Source organism: Pinus tabuliformis, chromosome 3_2 (assembly GCF_031772625.1).
Source record: "Pinus tabuliformis cultivar Carrire ecotype Pingquan chromosome 3_2, CPIR1, whole genome shotgun sequence".
Classification (NCBI taxonomy): Eukaryota; Viridiplantae; Streptophyta; class Pinopsida; order Pinales; family Pinaceae; genus Pinus; species Pinus tabuliformis.
In genome coordinates this window covers 521211425-521231484 of record NC_142302.1, presented here as the reverse complement: position 1 = coordinate 521231484, position 20060 = coordinate 521211425, and positions in this window count along the sequence as shown.

The window sequence follows — 20060 nt, the reverse complement described above, 5'->3', positions numbered from 1 at the left end:
TAATAACAATAGTGGGCTTCTACGGGGCACAATACTAACAATATGGGCACTACATGGGTACATCAATATAATAAGTGGGTTGTGCTAATAAAAATAAGGGATTACACTAGTAGTATAGGGGCCTAACACTATTGCAGAGGCTTGTTGCAGATAAGTGAGGAGCTCATGAAGTAAGAGAAGAACATGAATATTGATAGTAATAGAAAATGTTCAGAAAGAAGCCACAACAGAAGATATGAGAAGAAGGATTCCAAGGCAAATGGCAAGAGGATGATTCAAGAGGAAATTAACTAGGAGATTGCGAAGTTAAAAGAACAATTCAATGCTTTAAGAAGAATACTAGAGGAAAGCCAGAGACTAGGTTGGGTCTTGAAGAAGAAGCCAGTGGAATGACATGAGATGCAGAGAAGGCTACAACAAAAGCAAGTAAAGTGGCTGAGGGAAAAACTCAAGGGAGTTGTGTTGGAAATGGAAGAGTCCATTAGTGAACCATAACAAGGAGAAATTCTGGGAGAAAGGGAAGATGAAGACTTGAATTCTTAAACTTCAAGTGAGGCCAAAGGGTCACATGGTTTTAGATCTAACAATTTGTGTATGTTTGTAGGTGAAACGTGTAAAGAAGGACAATTTACTGATATTGTCATAAAGGAGAAAGAAGACAAGCAGAATCTAAATTCTGTTCTGGAAGAAGATGAGATAGATAGGTCTCATATGCGGCTGGAGGAAGATATCTAGCAACCAAGTGAAGGGCTTGAAGAGACTGAAGAGGAGACCATCAAAGAATTTCTAAATCATTTGAAGGATTTACAACAGCAAGGAGATATGATTGTTGAATCATCAAATGAGACCACAGAGTCTTATATTTTTAAAACTGATAGTTTGTGTATGATGGCAGATATTACAAGAGAAAAGAAACCTTTTGAAGATATCTGCAGAGGAGATGAAGATTTAGAAGCAAAAGGTGACAAAGAAAACTTCTGAGAAGAAGAATAATTTGATTGCATACAGAAGAAAAAGTATATGGATGAGTCTATATAAGATGTCATAGAAGATAATGATAATGCAAATGGTGAGACAAATATAACTCTGGGAGAAGAGTTATAGAGGGAAAGTAAGACAAAATGTATTGAAGAAGAAGAGGCTATGTTAGCTCATAACGTAGTAAAGGATCATCAATTCACCATGATGATAGGCATAGTGGAAATAGCCATGAAATTCACCAACAACAGTTTGAAGAAATAGTGAATAACAACAGAAACCTGAAGCAAAGAGAAACAGGAAGAAGTAAGAAACATAATATGGACCAGTCCAAAGATGTACTGGAAACAGAGATTTAAGAAATGTGGCAACGAATGATGAAGCATTTCAAATGGAGGAAAATTGTAGCAACAAGAAGAAAGATCAATCAGAACCTGAACCTGATTGACAAGAAGAAGAAGATGGAGCAAAAGATAGCAGAAGTACAATAGAAACAAGGGAACAAAGCATGTGGATAGTTACATAACAAAGTTTGGGATCCAAGAAGGCCAAGATCAGAAGACACATGATCAGGAGATCATGAATATTTTCTACTTTTGGAGTCTAATGCAAGAGCATTCACCCAAGAGAAAATCATTGTAATTAAGTAGACATAGGGGGTCATGTATTTTTACGATGTTGGATTCCTAAGCGACAAATTAATATAATATTAGGCTTTTAAGTGAATTAGTTAGATAATGGGAGGAAATTGTAAGTGCTCTTGAATAAATGATAACATGAGTGGTAATAATGGCAAAAGAGCCTAAACTCAATTAGGACTCTTAGAATAGTTCATGATTCCAGGAACTAAGGAGAGACTTTAGGAAGTAATTAATTAGAAGTGGACATAATGGACAAAGGATTTAGGATTCAGTTCAGTAGATATAGGAGTCAAATCAAGATAGTTCAATAGAACTCCTGGCATATATTTAAGCCTATGGGTAAAGTCAGAAGGAGGGGCCACTGATATTGAAGAATAGGGTTGTGTGAACCACAGAGTCTCAAATGTAATAATTGTTTATACATATATATATTGAGGTTTATTCCTGACTGTGTCAATATGTGTGAAATAAGTGTATAACTATTGATTTTTGCATAAACTAGTAGGTTCTGTAACAGAGGATTGCAGGCAGAGTCGAAACGAAGTACAAAGGAGAAGAACGAGCCAAGTTGTTCGTAATGATTCTTTGAATCCATTGAGAGATTAAATAGAGGCCAGAGCCAGTGATGAAAACCACAGAAATCAAGCTCAGGAGGGAGTCGTAGCAGAAATAGTGAAGAATCAAATCCTTTGGGGAGGAGCTAAACCATGGAAAATTGAAGACTTAGAGTAAAAACTAAGTAAATGGAAGAGTGAGGGAGTAAAGTATCAGTGTACATGATCTATTTGATCACATGGATCAACGATCCAGATGATTTCGCTGAAGAGGAAGGCAAAAGATCACATTAGAGAAATTATTTATAGAGATTAAGTCCCGCAAGTGTAAAATCTAGTTTACACTGAAAATGAGTGAAAAACATAGTCAGGATCGAGTTCCAGACTTGAAATCCTACGAAGAGCAGTTTATACCCTTATCAAGTCCAAAGGACTGGTCGGACTGATGGTTTGAAGTGGTTTGGGTCCGACTATATAAAGAGCAATTGTGATAATGCGATGTATCCTGGACTGTCGGATCAAAAGTCCAGATCAACGGTCGAGAGGTGATCACTTATTGCATATCGGCACTGGTGGAGATCGGAAGTTATAAGTAGAAAGGCTCGAAGGAGGCAGACCCGATACATTTATAGACACGTGTTTAATGAATTTCAAGTCCACTATATGTGTGCCAGTTGGGTTTTCCTTTGTAAATGAGATAATGAAGAATTAAGCACTAATAGTGTATTTCCTGGTTTTAAAGGGAAAGTCGCATATTGGAGTCGAAGGAGGGATGAGGCATACTTGTATGTATGACCCGCGAAAGTGTCGATAGCTGATTGCGATAGAGGTACAGCCTCGGGGTCTGTACAGAAGCCATACGAAAGGCGGAAAAGGGTATGTTTGCATAGTTTTCCTTTGTAAACAATTTTATAAGGAAATTGCGTCGAATGAAGGTTTTTATGTGTTAAATATATATTAACCAATGTTTTAAGAGCGTGGTTATATATATATATCTGTGTGTGTGTGTGTGTGTGTGTGTCCGATGGGTTTAAAAAGGCTTAACTAAGGTTTAGATGGGTTTTAAAGTCCCGATAGAAGGAATTAGAAGGATGACTCTAATAGAGTCATAAAAAAAGGCTTGAGGGTTTTTTAAAGTCCCGATAGGTGGTTTTCGTGGGGTGATTGGGTTCTAATACAAAGGAACTAATGATAAGGGCCTTAGCCATGAATATTATGAACATATGACTCCTTTGAGAGTCAATTACCTGGGACAAATGTATTTATTGCATTGATATGAATACTGTGGGTATGTGCAGGGGTTTTCTACATCAACCAGGAAGACTGACTAGCTTGTCGCCAATAGCACCGTGAGAAACCCACCAGAAAAGTGGTGCTAACTATGAGGAAGGGGTAGACCCCTTGGTAGAGATGAAGCATAACCTGGACATGATTACACGGGGAATACCAGAGTATGCTGCCACAGACGAGGTGCAACTGCGATGGTAGAGGCACAACATAGGAGTATCAGTGAGACTGCGTTGGCTGTTAGGCCGAGTGCTCAAAGTAGTCTCATGATACCATGAGAATCAAGTGGGCTGATAGCCTTTCTAGCTACTTTTACACATTTTGTAGGTTTTGAAAGCCAAGTGTTTCAGGACACTTTATATTTTAATATTTTGATGTAAACACTCTGATAGACATGATATATATATCTATATATATCTATATATATATATATATATATATATATATATCTGTGTGTGTGTGTGTGTGTATATATATCTATATATGCATGTTTTATTTTCTACTTGTGTGCCCATGTATCATGATGGTGTGATTGGTTTAATAAATTACACAAATGTATATCAAGAACATAGTTTGCTAATGCATCTGTTAATGTATTTAAATTGCGTGGAATATGATGATATGTGATAGAATAAAAATTTCTTTCCGATAATTCAAAACTTTGATACATATGCAATATCTATGGATTTCTTGTCGAATAATCTTTGTTTAACTGTAACACAACGAGTTGTGAATCTAACTTGAAAACTAAATCTCTAATGCCAAGAGTAATTGCTTTTGACAATAGTTCAATGAATCCACTATATTCAGAAATATTGTTAGTCAATCAACTCGTCATGAGGGGAAAAGAGTGCCCAAGCTACGAAAGATAAATTCTGTGCACTGCAACAAGCACCATCAACAAAACCAACATAATGAGGTAACGACATTTGCAAACCAAGTGCAACACAAGGTAAGCAAACAACACATGTCTTCAAAGCAAACAAACACACCAAAAATAAAAAAGCGCACACTAATGAATTCACACACTAATGTACAAAGATTAGTTCACACGTAAAAAGTTTAGATGAAGTCCATTTTCGGACTCGGGTAATCAATCATTAGAGAATAAAAATAGAGTTTTACCATTGGCACGACATGTAACCATCAACTCAGCCAAATAATAGAGTAAAACTCATAAAAGGCTATGCTCCCATGCCCCCCAAGTGAGTGAGGGTTATGAGTCATAAGATGAAAACCCCATTACGATAATGGGAAAATGGGAGAGACTCAATGAAAAAATATCATGAAATGAGGCAACAAAAACTTCATCTCATGAGGGGGAAAAGGTGCCCCCAGTTGAAATATTGTGACAATTTCAGGATGGATTGAAATGTCAATTGGTAGGGTTACAGTAATGTTTCCCATATTACCCTCAGACAGGACTTCATGCACCAAAACATGTGTTTGAATTGGATGTGTTGGGAAATGAGAAATGAACACTTCAAGACACGAAGGCATCTCACTTAGGCTGGGAAGAAATGAAGAACGATTATGGAGATCGTTCGAGGGAGTTTCTTCAAGAGACATAACATCAACGATACTCTCATTGGTGGGGAATATCTCTCTTAAAGGATCCAGAGAATCTCATGAACCAAGTGAAGGAGATGGCACATAAGTATCCAAGTTCATACTGGAAACAACATGAATTTCTGAAGTGTTCATTGAAGCCATGATAATTTCTTGGTAGCCTTGATCTAATGGACTTAATGACATAGAATCACCAAATGAATCAATTTAATCTGGAGTAGGAATAATCCAAGTATCTGTAGAAACTGATATCATATTGATCAAAGTGACATTCAGAGATGGGAGAGTAAAAGTACCCATTAACACAGAATCTATGAAAAGACCTTCCCCCACACTCTCATAAGGAATTTCAATTTTCCCATGTATGGAACATGCCATTCAATGAACCGGAACATAAAAAAGATAGTTGGTCGACGGTGACAACTTTTCCGTTGTGAGGAAAACGAAGCACCCAGAACAAATAAGAAACCACACAAAACATAGCATGTGTCAAACTTCGCTGGAGAAGAAGGTTGTAATTGAGACTCACATCTACAACCTCCACTTCTAGCTCAATGGTCCTTCCTTCCAACATGATCAACAAGTTTGTGAGAATACCATATGGATGGAAGCCTTTGCCATCGAAGGCCAGCAAAGCGTCTGGGGACTAATTAAATAGATATAATGCAGGTGGAAGAACCTTCATCAATAACTGTCTAATGAATCATCTTTCTATTAGTGGTAACTGGAATAAGAAAAGAAATATGATGAGGAAGACAAGGAATGTGGTTTTCAGGATCAAAGGTAATTAAACTCGAATCAGGGGGATCAACAATGCCTATAGCAGACAACAATTATTTCCGCTGCATTGGACATGTCTGGAGAACTTCCAAGGCAGAAATTGTTGAAGGTGCTTGAGCTAAATCCTCAACAATATTATAATGTTTTCCAGCTCTAGCATTCAGATTATAAGATGATTTATGAAGTACACCTTTGAGAGGTGGTCAGATTACAAATTCATTGTTAGGACACTCAATATGGAGTGGACCAGAACTCGATGGAGTAGAAGTAGAAGGAATATACGTAACTTCTTTCTCCACCATCTGCTTCTGTGAGGTTTCATAGTCCTTTGTTCGAGTAACAATCGAAATAGGCAATGAACCTTGCATCATGAAAACTTGGGAACCAAAGGAGGTAGAGGATTGTGGTTGGTCTACCAACTGTGTTTGGTGAGATGGTAATGGTTCTTTAAAAATAGCCAGAGTCCCTTTCAATAAGCGGTTAACTTCAGAATGCCGAGGACAATCCTTGGTAAAATGGTCATCCTCACAGATGAGGCAAGGATATTTCGGCTTATGCTTAGAAGCATCATTAGCAGCTGACTTTTGCGGATCCTATTTCGGGGTGTCAGTTTTTTCTTTACCTTTACCCTTTTTCTTAAATTTTGAGGCCTTATCTGCTGTGGTAGACTAAACAACATGTACCTCGGAGGTTTTACTAGGATTTCACAAATTTTTTGAATCATTATTGGAACCAACGTTTGAAACATATTTTTTCTTCGAAGAGGTCTTAGTGGAAGTTTGAGACACTGAACCAATTATACCATCAACAGGTGCTACATCAAGATACTTTGAGGTTTTTGTATCCGAAGATGATCTTGGGGCATCAAGTAACATCTCATATAACGTGTCGTATTGGAAATAGACTAAGTCTAGTTAATGAGCATGCACAATAGCCTAGTCCTCGGTAACACATCCACAAATTTCTATATGTACAACAATTTTGTTATGAACGATTGTGTGAACCATTCGGTCAAAAACTCATCAGGAATTTCGAATTTGATGAGGCGATGCCAATGTCTCCATTCATGGATATGATAAAAAATGTGGGTCACAATATATTGCTTCAAGGATGTGAGAAAATGAGTGTCAATTTCATATCGAACCAGTAATTGGAAGTGGGTGAGGAAAGGCATAGCTAATGAGTTAAAGTCAGCATAGGTAGCTCGAGTCGACTTGATATACCATTTTGCAGCAACACCTATTAAGGTTCTCTGAGAGAGGCAGAGATGGATAGAATCATCAACATATGAATTTGAAGAGCACCATAAGTGATATGTCATCACATGGGCTTTCTGGTCCTCTTCAGACTTTCCTTTGAATTTAGGGCAATCACTTGGAATTTTGGTTGGAACCAAAGGCCAATAAGGCGAATGAAAAAGAGGATCATTTGTGAGCCTTGAGACATCAGGCAGTTCCAATGTATCTAAGAAGGGAAATTGTGGATTGAATGGCATGTAGGGCCTTTGAGGAGGCCTAAACTGCGGGTTCCAACCTAGCTGGTAAGGATTCTAGCTCCACGGTGGAGGACTTTAACCATATGGGATTTGATTTTTCCCCCACTGAGGGTTTCTTTGACCATAAGGTTGATTTTGTCCAGGGTAGGTTTGATATTGACCTACCATAGTCCATTGATAAGAATGATATGCACAAATGAATTGTAAGGTTGTTGAACCTGTTGACCCTAGACCTGAAGAGATTGGCCCTGCTACTGCAAGGGTTGACCTTGTGCTTGCAAGGGCTAAGCTTGTTGATATACACATTGAGCTTGCTGCGGAGGTTGACCTTGTACTTGCAAGGGCTAAGCTTGCTGATATACATATTGAGCTTGTTGCAGAGGTTGACCTTGATGTTGCAAATGCTAACTTCACTGTTGTGAAGGTTGAGCTTGCTTCTGCAAAGGTTGGTCTTGCAGATACAAAGGTTGAGTAGGCTGCTAAACAAAATGAGTTTTCTACTGCAAAGGTTGCTGAAACTACTGCAAAGGTTGCCCCTACTATTGCAATGGTTTCCCTTGTTGTTGCAAAGGTTTCCCTTACTATTGCAAGGGTTGCTAAGCACTTCCTTGGGATATACCCTATGCGTAATGGTAATTTCTGAATTGAATCTGACCACATCCACCAGGAATAGTGGATTGACCAGGCTAGACATAAGCGACCAGGCTAGACATAAGCTCTCTCTTATGGAGTATCATATGGATTAAGCAAGGCTTGTGAACCATATGGGAAATAAGCATGTCATAGTGGAGTCTGAGATGTATAAGGCTGTTGATACTAGATATTACTTGACCTAGATGGACCAACAAGGTTAGGAATACCACCAGAATAAGGTTGATTTACTCCAACCATGTGATTTTGTAATCCATCCACATTGGTTTCACCTGACACAAGAGGAATATTAAGATTTTTCCCCACAGGCAGTGGAACATTCTATCCATCAGACAGAGGGGTAGAAGAAATAACTAAAACCTGACCTGAAATAGTCAGTTTTACCGGAATGGACATTGAAAAGATGGTATAGGTTGCGATGGAACCATAGGTTGAACAGGAACCAACTTAACAATAGTTTGTACAAAAGTTTGAGAGGTCATGTTTGGAATGAATGGACCAGAAGTAGGCATGGCATATGAAGACCAAATGGGATTTTGATACAAGGATGAAGCACTAGGAGTTCCTGAAACTAACTGGGCTAGGGTTTTATAACCAAGTGGAAACATGGGCCCACACATTTCAAGACGTGTGAGAGATGGTACTCTTCTTATAACAGGAAAGCCTTCTGGAGGAAATTCATACCCTTTTACACCATCGACATGAGGAGTATGAGTAGCAGTAACTTCCAAATGACCCGGAGAAGAGTTTGGGATCTCACCTTTTGAACCCATGGGTGGAAACAATTGGTGAGGAGGAATCTGAGATGTGTGGGTAGATAACTGCAAAGGAACATCACACCCATCGTAAGGACTGTAAGGATGCTGAGTAGATATCACATCAAGATCAAATAATGTATTTAGCAGATATAAGACAAGCCTTTGTGGACTCTCAGGGGTTTGTATATGATTATCAGAGGTCTCAAGATCAGATTCTTGAGGTGACCAAGAATCCGATGGTGGTTGACGAGAGGGCAGAGGTTGAATACTTGGAATAATCCCAAGTTCAAAACCTTGCCCTTCAAGTGACTGAGGAAGTTCTGGGTGAACTCCTTGTGAGGATCCTTCAGTATCAGCCAATGAAGGGGAACTTTTGGGTGAGCTTAATGGTTCAACCACGATGGCTTTCTCTCAAGAGAAGAAAAGGGAAGGAAATTCGTTGAGGTCTGATTAAAAAGTAAATTTATTAGGATTTACTCAATATTGGTCCAAGGAGCAACTGCATGGGTTCAACATTCTATCATTGGCAATCATTTTTAAAATTTGAAACAAAAACTTTGCCTTTTCATTTTTCAAGAGTCAAGAAAAGGACAAAAATATGACTTTAGTTGCTTTAATTGATTTAGCAAGCTTGAAAGGAAAAGTGCTCCATGATATTTTAAAATTTAAAGAGTCAGAAAATATCGAAATGTCTACTTAGGTAACTCTAGGAAAAAAGGATTACCAAGTAACTGTGAACTGCAATATACACCTTAGCAAATAAATTGACCAAGGACTTGACGTACATGCAGAAAATCTCCCCGAATGGTGTGTTCATTGTATCTCATTTACACGGTGGCAGACTCGGCTTCCTATGGATAAAGGTTTTCAACCTATGATGGTCTCCCTTTATATACTCGACAGTAGGTGGAGCACAAGTTTGTGCTAGCACTATCTTATGCAAGAGTATCGTGAACGATAGATGATAAGTTGTATAGACACTGGAACACGTCTCTAGCCTAGACCACTAAGTATGAATGTTAATGTTTCAAATGCTCCTTAGATTCATTGTGGTAAATTTTAAAAGTAATCTTTGAATTAAGTTTTAGTTTTAAGGACACAACAATGTCACTTGCTTCTAGAATGCAACTAAATGATGAAAACAAAAATTTTGATTCAATGAAGGTTATTCTATCAAAGGAAGAGAAACAACCAATCAATTCATCAAACAATCCAAAAGCATCAATACAATATCTTCAATGAAATAAGTAACACAAAATTTAATCTTTTATTTTACTAACAAATGCAATGCCATATAAATGAAAATATTTTCCTTTTCACTAAAGATGTAATCACTACAAACTAGTGCAAAAGAGAAAAATAAAATTCAAACAATTCAATAATCATGAAAATATCTTTCACTTTCCGATTTGAATGAAACAAAATGTTTAGAAAATACTTCAATGATATGCACTTTCACTTTTCGAAACACAAGAATAACAACAAGCACTTCCTTTCAATTCAATAAAAAGCAAATAATTTTGTATTCTATTGCTTGCCAACAGAACTAAAGTGACTTTCAAAGAATTTGATCAATTTGAAACTAAAGAAAAAAAAAATTATAACAAAGACTAAAAAGTGACTTGCAAAAGATGTCCAGACACAAAAGAACTCTTTGAACAAAGATAATTGATCTTTCAAGAGCATACCAATGAGTGAATGAAGGGTGACCTAGAAACCTTAGGAACCCTGGAAAGCAAATCAAGCTCCAAACACACAAACCAAATCAAGAGGCAATTGTAATAAGACAAACATTTCAACCAAGACAATGAAACACTAATCACACTGAAAGACCACTGCTAGAAGGAAAAAACTAAAATCAAGAAGAGAAACCCTAATTTTCTTAAATTTTTGGGATCAGCGCACCTATCATCAGAAAAACAGTGATAATCATGACTATAACTAAAACATCGGCGATGTCATTGCCATTGTCAGAGAGAAAATCATGATGGTCGAGAAATATGAGATAAAACCAAAAAATCTTCAAGATCAACAAAAATTAGGAACCTTCAAGCAATCACCAGTAAGTAAAAAAAGTTACAAACAAACAAATAAGCCTGAAAACAAACGGTTGGCCAAACTCAACACAAAAGAAGGATGAAGGATTGAATGGAAAGGATCCAAATTTCCCCAGTGGAGTCATCATTTTGCTGTCTAGGTAAATCCTCTCTGCAAACAACGATGACCCCTCTAGCCCAATGAGCGGGTATAGTAGCCTAAGTGACAATCTATTAGACACTTTCCTAAGTTGCAATTGAAAAGAGAGACTAAGAAGATGGCCTACCTTGCTCTGATGCTATATCGATCTCCTTTGTTTAGGACCTTGAATCACTTGCATCATGAGCTCGTTCCTGCTACTCTCAGAATTTATGCACCTGCACAAGAGATCAAGACACAACAAGGTATGCAAATATAAATAGCATGTTCAAAGGAAACCTACTTAACTCATCAAGGAATGTTAAGATAGACGATACATGAGCATACACTCAATGGAAAATGAATGAGAAGTTGTTTATTAATAGAAAATAAAGGGAAGCATACAAACAAGTCTTGATGTTGATAGGCTCTCCATGAAGTGAATATCCAAGTCCAAGCTAAGCTCTCCAAGCACTCTTTCTCCAAGCCAAATGAGTATCATATAGGCACAATCTTAGCATAAGGGTGCAAATATACATTGACCAACCATTTGGGAATGGGAGAGGATAAATATATAGGCTAGGAAAGGGAGTTAGGATCTCTCCAAAGATAGGAGTAGGCCCTCATATCAAGGAGGTAGCTCATAGGGATAAGACCAAGAGGCCAAGTTAGGACAAATTCCAGCTCGCTGCTCTAGAAGCTTCTAGATCATGAATGTTCTCATCCTCTTTTGGAAAATTGCCTTTTTGGGATCATTGTGTGTATACAAGTGAACATATTGATGCCATCACCAGTAAAGTATAGCGCAGCAGGGGATCATCATTTTTTTTAGTCTCATAAGGGACATGATTCTAAAATTAGGGTTTTATAGCTATTTCCTTAAGGGGAAGTTCAAGGCATTTTCCAATCAATGTATTAGGAAGGATCTGAACTTCATATAGGAATGAGTACACTGCATGATGTCATGTTTCGAGCACTTCAGTTTATGTCATGGGGAAGTGTAGGAGGTGTGACAAAAAAATTGTTTTATGCTAATGTGTTTATGTATCTATGTATCTATTTATCCATGTCACTATGTGATAGGGTTGTTAGGGATCATCCTTGTGAAAGAATAGTTTCTTGTGCAGGTGAATTCCATGAAGGTGTTCCTAGTCTTATGAGGAATCAAGTGGGAAGAGTAGCCATTATAGATCTTTGAGGTTAGTATCTTGTGAATAGGGATGTGTTTTTACTATGTGTATGTTTATGTTATGGGAAATATATGTTGAGGGATACATCAAAAGAGTGAAAGAAGTCTAACATGTGGCATGAAGGGACAAGCATGGAAAGTGGAAAGGCACTATAAGTAATGTTTCATAGTAGAGACAATGTTCTTTCTAAGTGTTCAATACTACTATTGTGTATTTATTGTCCATGATGTACCTATGGTATTGTGCACATGATGGATATGCAAGGTTGTGTACATATGGTGGTTTGTGGATGTTGCATATGCGTTGTTGTGTACATATGGCATGGTGTGCATGTTGTACATATGGTTCTATGTATATGTGGTGTTGTGTCTATGATTGTACAAGTGGATTTATGTGCATGTGGTGTCGTGTACATGTTGTACATGGTGAGTTGCGTGAAGGTGGTGTTGTGTACCTACGTGCATGTGGTGCTATGTACATGTGGTGTTGTGTACATGCCATGCATGTGGTGTTGTCTACATGTTATGCATGTGGTTCTATGTACTTGTCATGCATGTGGTGCTATGTACTTGTAGTCCTATATACACATTGTGCAAGTGGTGTTGTGTACAAGTGGTACTATGTACATGTTGTACTAGTGTACATGTGGTATTGTGTGCACGTCGTACATGCTATGTTGTGTACATGCGGTACTATATATGTGCATTATGTATTCATGGAATCAATACATGTGTATTCATTATGGTGTACTATGTGGACGTATGTGTATTTTGTTTGTAATATAGGTGTAGGTGTATCTGTGATGATGTATATTAGGTGTAGATGTATGCATTGTGTGGCGACATACAATTTGTGTGGGTGTACGTGTGTGATGTACATTGTATGTATGTGTATGTGATTGTAGAAAATAAAAGGAATTGGGTGTTTGCCGGGTGTGGCAATGAATCTTGTGTGCATACATAAGGGAAAAAGGATAAAGGTAGAAGGGAAGGATCAATCAAAGGATACGTATCATTATTTTATTTCAATTTTATTATGCATGTTACTGTAACTCATCTTAACATTCATCTATGTTGTATATATCTTACCTTATTTAAAAAAAAAATACCCAAGTAAACAAAAAAAGAAAAAGAAGAAGAGAGATCATTCATTTTTGATCATATTGTAATGATTTAGTTCTTATTATGATATTTTATTAAGGACTAATATTTTGTACCAAGCGCTTGACATAAGTTTAATTAAGCAAAGGTGGGACCATGTGTCGAGGGCTGCAAAAGTTAAAAAGAAAACAAGTTCAATGTCAAGGATGAATTAAAGTGATGGGGTCTACACAAAGGTGCAAAATCGACACCGTAAACCCCTCGATGGTTATCATATGGGGTGCCTCGGCAAAGACTTGAAGCCGGGCACGTTGACCTTAGATCAACAACCCAGATCAGCTACATGGGAACTGCTCTAAAAATGGCCCCGTACAGAGAAGACCCTCTATAGTTGTGCCATCAAGTGAGTAAGTTGCATTAGCAAGCGAGCTAGACCCCACCCATTCCTCCGCCATGTCATTCGCATTTTGCGAATTGTCATCCTAATTTTTCCCATCGTTCATTAAATTAATTCTGACAAGAAATTAAATTTGCCAAGAAAACAATAAATACTCTGCCGTTATTCCATTTTACCTATAAAATCTCATTCCCGAGACATTCTTTTTTCACTTGTTCTCACACTCTCATTGTCTAAGACTCTGAAAACTCCAGCTAGCATCCTAATCATCATAAAACGTCAGCATCAGGTCTTTATATCACAATTACTCATCATATAACTTTTAAAATAGCTAAGAAAGCTACTTTAACTGGATCATCCTCTCATATTCCCCTCATGGACACAGAGAGGGACACATTTGGTGTTGTATGCCCTATAAACCACCTTCAATTTTATCTTCATCTTCATCTAACCCAGTCCATTTGTCCCATTTATTTTGTAGTAATAAGGTTATATGTCTCGTCACCATTTGTCCCTCAGACCTATATTTTTCCAGAGTTGATCAATTGGCTAGTCTCAGCAATGTATCCTTAGAAATGCTTTGTTATCAATAGACTAGGAGAAAATATTTTTCACGCATCTTCACTTCTAGTCTAAAAAGATTTGTGTTATCCTTTTGTGGATTCATATTTCTCCTTCTATGAAGAATCCTTATCTTCCTATTTCCAAGATTTATCCGGACTATAGTATGCCCTAATCATCCTTTAGCTTATGTCTGATGGAAAACAATTTTATTTGGATTCAACTCAATTTCCATTAGATGATTTTCTTGAAGATGTTAAACCTATTCTTCAAATTTTAGCCAAGATTTTGGGAAAAGAGGACACTATAGTGATTGATAAAGCATATTTTGGGATGTTTAGTGTAATGATGAAACCCAATGTTGTTTTAGATATACTTGATTTTTGGGAAGGAGTGATTAATGCTTAGTTCATGAATCTTTCATTCACTGGTTGCTTCCAATTTCCCTCCCTAATACCTTATTTGTTCCTATATACTTATGTTGAAACTTTTATGCATTTGGGATTGAACATTATGGATCCTCACAAAAATAAGCAAGCAATAATCTTCTGGGCTCATACAATAAGGAGTGATCCTAAAAATGAAAACCTGTTTGGTTTTTCCTCCTCTTTCCTCTCAGTAGTATATTCAATTGTAAATGGCTCACCTGCACCATGCCTGTTACCAAAATCTCAAGCTGTTATTTAATTGAGAAAATATACAAAGGCTGGAGATGTGTTTTCTTTTAAATATCATGTAGAAATAAGATTGTATGGAGATGAAGTTGCACCCTACAGGTTGCCGAATTTTGTTCCCATGAGATTGTTTTCTTTGGAGTTCATAAGGTAGAGTATAAATGTAGATAAAATACATTTGTGTCTGCAAGGAAAGTTATCTTTTCAGGTTACATAAAACCATTGGATCTTTCATTGTGAATACTAGACAGGCAGCAGGAAAAGTTAAGAAGATGTTGGAGGAAATGAACTTATTATTGGGAGAAAAATGGGCCTATGACCCATGTAATATAATTTCAAATAGAAGAGTGGAGAATGGTTATGCTCATTTTATACATGAGTCTAAACCAGAAGTTGAAAATTTGGCTAATGAGGGATAGTCTACTTCATCAGGGTGCATAGATATTGAAACCCCTCTTCCTACTCAAAAGAATTTGAAGAGAGGTAGAGTAGAGGTGATTTATTTAGATGAAGAAGTCAATAGAGCAGTAAAAAGAGAAAACTGTTTAATGAATCGAGTTCATCATCAGTTCCTGGTTTTCAATTGAAGCTAGGGGAGACACTATGTACACCTTCTTCTCCTACTCCAGAAGAAGATTCTCAAAGTTTCGTGTTTGTAATTAAACAAATATTTTGTAGGTTGAAGAAATAAATAAGAAGATTAGAGAGAATATGTAGTCTTAGTCAAAGACCTAAATTTCTTCTTAATACAGACAAGGTTGTTATTAGCCATGGATTTAGAAAGAAGTTAGTTGAAAATTTATTTTTCCCATCCTTCATCAATGTCTATATCATCATCAACATGTTTCAAATATGTTAATATAACAATAAATGCAAAGAAAATTCCTCTACGTGATAAGATGAATCTTCATATGCAGAATGGTCAATTGGTATTTAATGATTTGAACAAATCTTTCTCAGCTGCCACTAAGGCTAAAGTTATGCTAGAAAAAGTCGTAAATCAGTGGAAGTTGGAGAAAGCTAATTCTATAGCTCTTAATACCCAAAATAAAGAATTGAAAAAGTTGATTGTATAGAGTGGAGTGAACATAGAAGATAGGACTGCAATCCAAAAATTATTATAGGGTGCTGAAATAAAGATTCAGGTGTTGAGGAAGAAACTAAAGCGTCCTTCTGTAGAACATCTAATGGCTAGAGAGGTGGCATAAGTTGAAAAACAAAAAGAAATGTTGGTTCAAGAGATTTTGCAGAGAAATGAAGAGGTAACAAAATTGAAATAAATGAATCTCGTTCTACAACAAAAGTTTGATTCAAATGTCTGTACAATTGTGATAAGAGCAAACTAAGAGGATCCCACTTCTAGTTTAACTTAGGTTATGACTAAGTTACAAATTTTTGAAGGTGAACTGAGGAGAAGGAAAAAAAATTTAGAAAATGCTTTAAAAATTATGAAGGCCACTAAACAGGAGTTACTGATGTCCACAGAAACTGCAAAGAAGTCGAGGAAAGATTATCAAATTTCTCACCAGGAAATGAAGGAGTTAAAAGAAAATGTGAAAGGAAACATGTCTATTATATAAGCAAGGGAAATATTGTGGAATGATATAATTAATGTAGTGAAAAACATGTTGAATTTTCTAGTCATCATGGAATAACAAAAAATTATTGCTAGAGACTTAGAAGAAATCATCATGGCTAACAAAGAAAAACTACAACAAAGAGCCCAATTTGCTAGGCACATTATTCACTTTATGAATTATAGGTCTGCAATGGAGCTGAAGGAATTTGGGGTAGAGGAAAAAAATGCACATCTAATTGATATCAATAAGATGATTGTGAAGAATTAATATAGGAAAATAGCAGATAAAAAGCTAAATGAAGTCAAGGAAGCAATGATGAAGTTCAATATCATCTTTGAAAAAAGAACCAGAGCTGGTTTATCATCCTGTTGGGACTAGCAAGGAAATTTGTTGCCTTGGGAAACATATGAAACATTACTGGTGGAGGCTAAAAGCAAAATCATTTCCACACGTGACAAGACTTTAGTGTTGAAAGGAATTACCATTGTTAACTATTTACATAAATATTTTCAACTCCTCTGGATGAGAAGAATCTTTTCGTTAAGAAGACAACATACAACAGGGTTACCAATTTCAGGATGGCACATGTGAGGTTTATTAAATGTACCATCACAAATACAAAAACTTAGAGAAAACCTAGAGAATGGATGTCTTCACTGGCAAACACTAGAGAAGTAGAACTTTCTACTCTCCCACATTGATAAATTATTGAATGATAAAGTTCTTTATTTGATAATAGTTTATGAAGTCATGTAATTTTTATGTTTTAATGTATGCTCGAATGTAAGGTAGTTTAGGAAGTTGACAGTTTCCATAACTAAACTTTGAAAATTTTTTTATAGAGAACTTGAAGAAGATGAATTAGTGTTCTAGAATTTTGGACCTCAGAGACAAATACGATTTTGTACTTTCATTTTTCATGTGTTAATGAATAAAGTTTTCAAAGTGTTTCTAGAATTTGTTGGGTATGATAAGATTTTCTTGTTTCATCTTATGTTTATTATTATTCTTTGAAATACTAATGAAGCTGATGGGATTTGATTTTACAACATTGTGAGTTTGAGATTCTTTGAATTAAAGTTAAAAGACCCTTAAATATGTGCTCCTCTTTTCTAAATTTCATTGCGTGCTAATCATTTTTCCTCTCAAGTTGAAGGTAAAAGATTATGTGTAAAGTAGCTTGTTATCTAAAACTTTGAACCATCACTTATTTTTGTTCTTTCTTCATTTGTATTCAACATCAGAAGGCGATTTTGGAAATATTATTTCACATATGGAAAGTTAACGGGTTTTAATGAAATTTCTGGGGTTTTATGAAGTCATGGGACAATCAATTAATCCTTTTATAGTTCAGAATAAATGTCTTGGTCACTGATATCCTTTCAGCCAAAGATTGTCTCCCAAGGTACAACGTTTTTTGGCGACGTTGGTGGGGAATGGAGACTCGAAGTTATTTTTCCTTGGGTTTTATTTAACATCATTTATTTGATTGGTGAGAAAAAAATTAGGCTAAGTTTCTCATCAAATAGTATACCTAGCTCCAAAAATACCACACACGAGGTCAGATACCTCACAACAGAAAGCCCATATTCTTTCTAACCTAGAAACATTAATTTGTAGGAGAGTTTGGAAGCCTAAATCGCCAGTGACTCCAAACCCTGCTTTGTCTGCTTCTGGTAGTGGTTCTTCTTATCAATTTTCTATCTTTCATTCAGAATAATTGATAATAAATCTTAAAATTTTCAAAGTGGATTATACATCTCCCCAAACCTTTTTTCCTAAAACAACTTTGGAAGAAAATTATTTTGAGTCAATTTCCTTTTCTTTTCTAGAATTTCAAGAAGTTACAGTAGTTGATTTTTCATCTTCAAGTTAATGTGTTTCCATTATGAAACAACCAACTCCTATTTATGTATTACCTCCTGAGTCTTTTGTTTTTCAAACAGGTCATTCTTCTGCAGCTAACTTGAGTTCAAATATGGATATCCCTGCTTTTCTTATGAACAGATATTCTCCCATAAATCTTCCCCAACCGATGAATGTAATTCCCCAAGATTATCTTAAGTTGTTACCCCGTTTCACAAGAGAAGATGAAATCACAATAGAAAAACATATTGCTACATTTTGTGCATTTGCTGAAAACTTGAATGTTGAATTTTTAGATGTGGTGATGAGATTATTTGTTCAGTCATTGGATGGGAAGGCAAGGAGGTGGTTTAAAAATATTCCTACTAATCCTATTAATACATGTAAAGATTTAGAAAATGTGTTTGCACAATGATGGGGAGAGAAAAAATACCATGGTTATTTTATAACGAATTCAATGCTATAAAAAGGAAGCCCCAAGAGGAGGTTAATGAATTCATTAAGAGATTCAAGAAATTGTATAACATTATGGCTGAAGAAATTAAACCATCTACTACAGGAGAAAAGATAGTATTTGTAAGAGCATTTGATTATGATTTTGGTTTCACCCAAAGGGACATGAGCTCTCTTACTATTGACCAAATATAGAATGATGCCCTTGAAATTGAAGCCAATTTGTCTTCTACAGGCAAAGTTAAGCCAAACAAATCATAGAAGGATAAGGGAAAATGAAAAGGAGAAGAAACAAAGGCTTCCATTCAGTCAAAAGATTCACATGGACATAAATTCGATGAAATGACAAAATTCCTTAAGATTATGTCTAATAAATTGGTGAAGATGGAATTGGAAAATAAGAATGCACCAAGACAGTTTCAACAGATGCAAAATAGGAATTTTAACCCCCAATTCAGGAGACAACCATTACAAATTATGTAGAGGGATAGAAAGGATCAAGATCATATTCAACCTCCCTTATATATAGAAGATGAATCTAAAGATGTAGTAGAAGGAACTTCAAAATAACAGGAAAATCAAATATTTGCATTGTATGGAGAGGAAGAAGATACTATTCCAAGTGAAGATTTAAATTTTGAGTCACAGGTTTCTTTGGATGAAGATGAAATTGAAGAATATTGCAAAAATTTTATTGATCTTATGCAAGCAAAATTACACAGGAAATATGACCTTAGATCGAGGAAAAGGTCAAGGGTGCAGGATGGTGTGGAAGAAAAAAAAAATCCAATGTCTCAACGTATGGTGACTCCACAACAACTTCCAAGACAACTTGATAAAGGAAAGAAACAAGTTGATTCAGTCACAAAGACTACATTTTAGCAAGGAGAAAGCTCAAAGGAGAAATCAGGTATGGGAGTATTGAATAAATCTTCTCAACAGCCTATAGATAATTCTCATGAATTTACGAAACAGAAGATAAATGATGAAGAACAAGAAAATCTAGTGAAACAGGGTCACTCTTTTAGCTTGGAAAAGGAGTTAGAAAAAATCAAAATTCAAATTCCTTTGATTGAACTGGCTAAAACCCCAGCATATAAAAAAAAGATTTATGAATTCATCAATCTCTCTCAAGATGATCAGGTGGTAGACACAGTAAATTTGCAGGAAGAAAGACTAGTGGTAATGTTTGGCCCTCATGTAGAAGAAGTGGATTCTTCCACTCCTTTCTATATTTCTTTACTGGTACATTCTTTTATTCTTCATAACTATATGTTAGATTCTGGAGCTTCTCATAACTTGATGCCATTATCAGTTATGAAACAATTAAATTTGCAGATCACTAAACCTT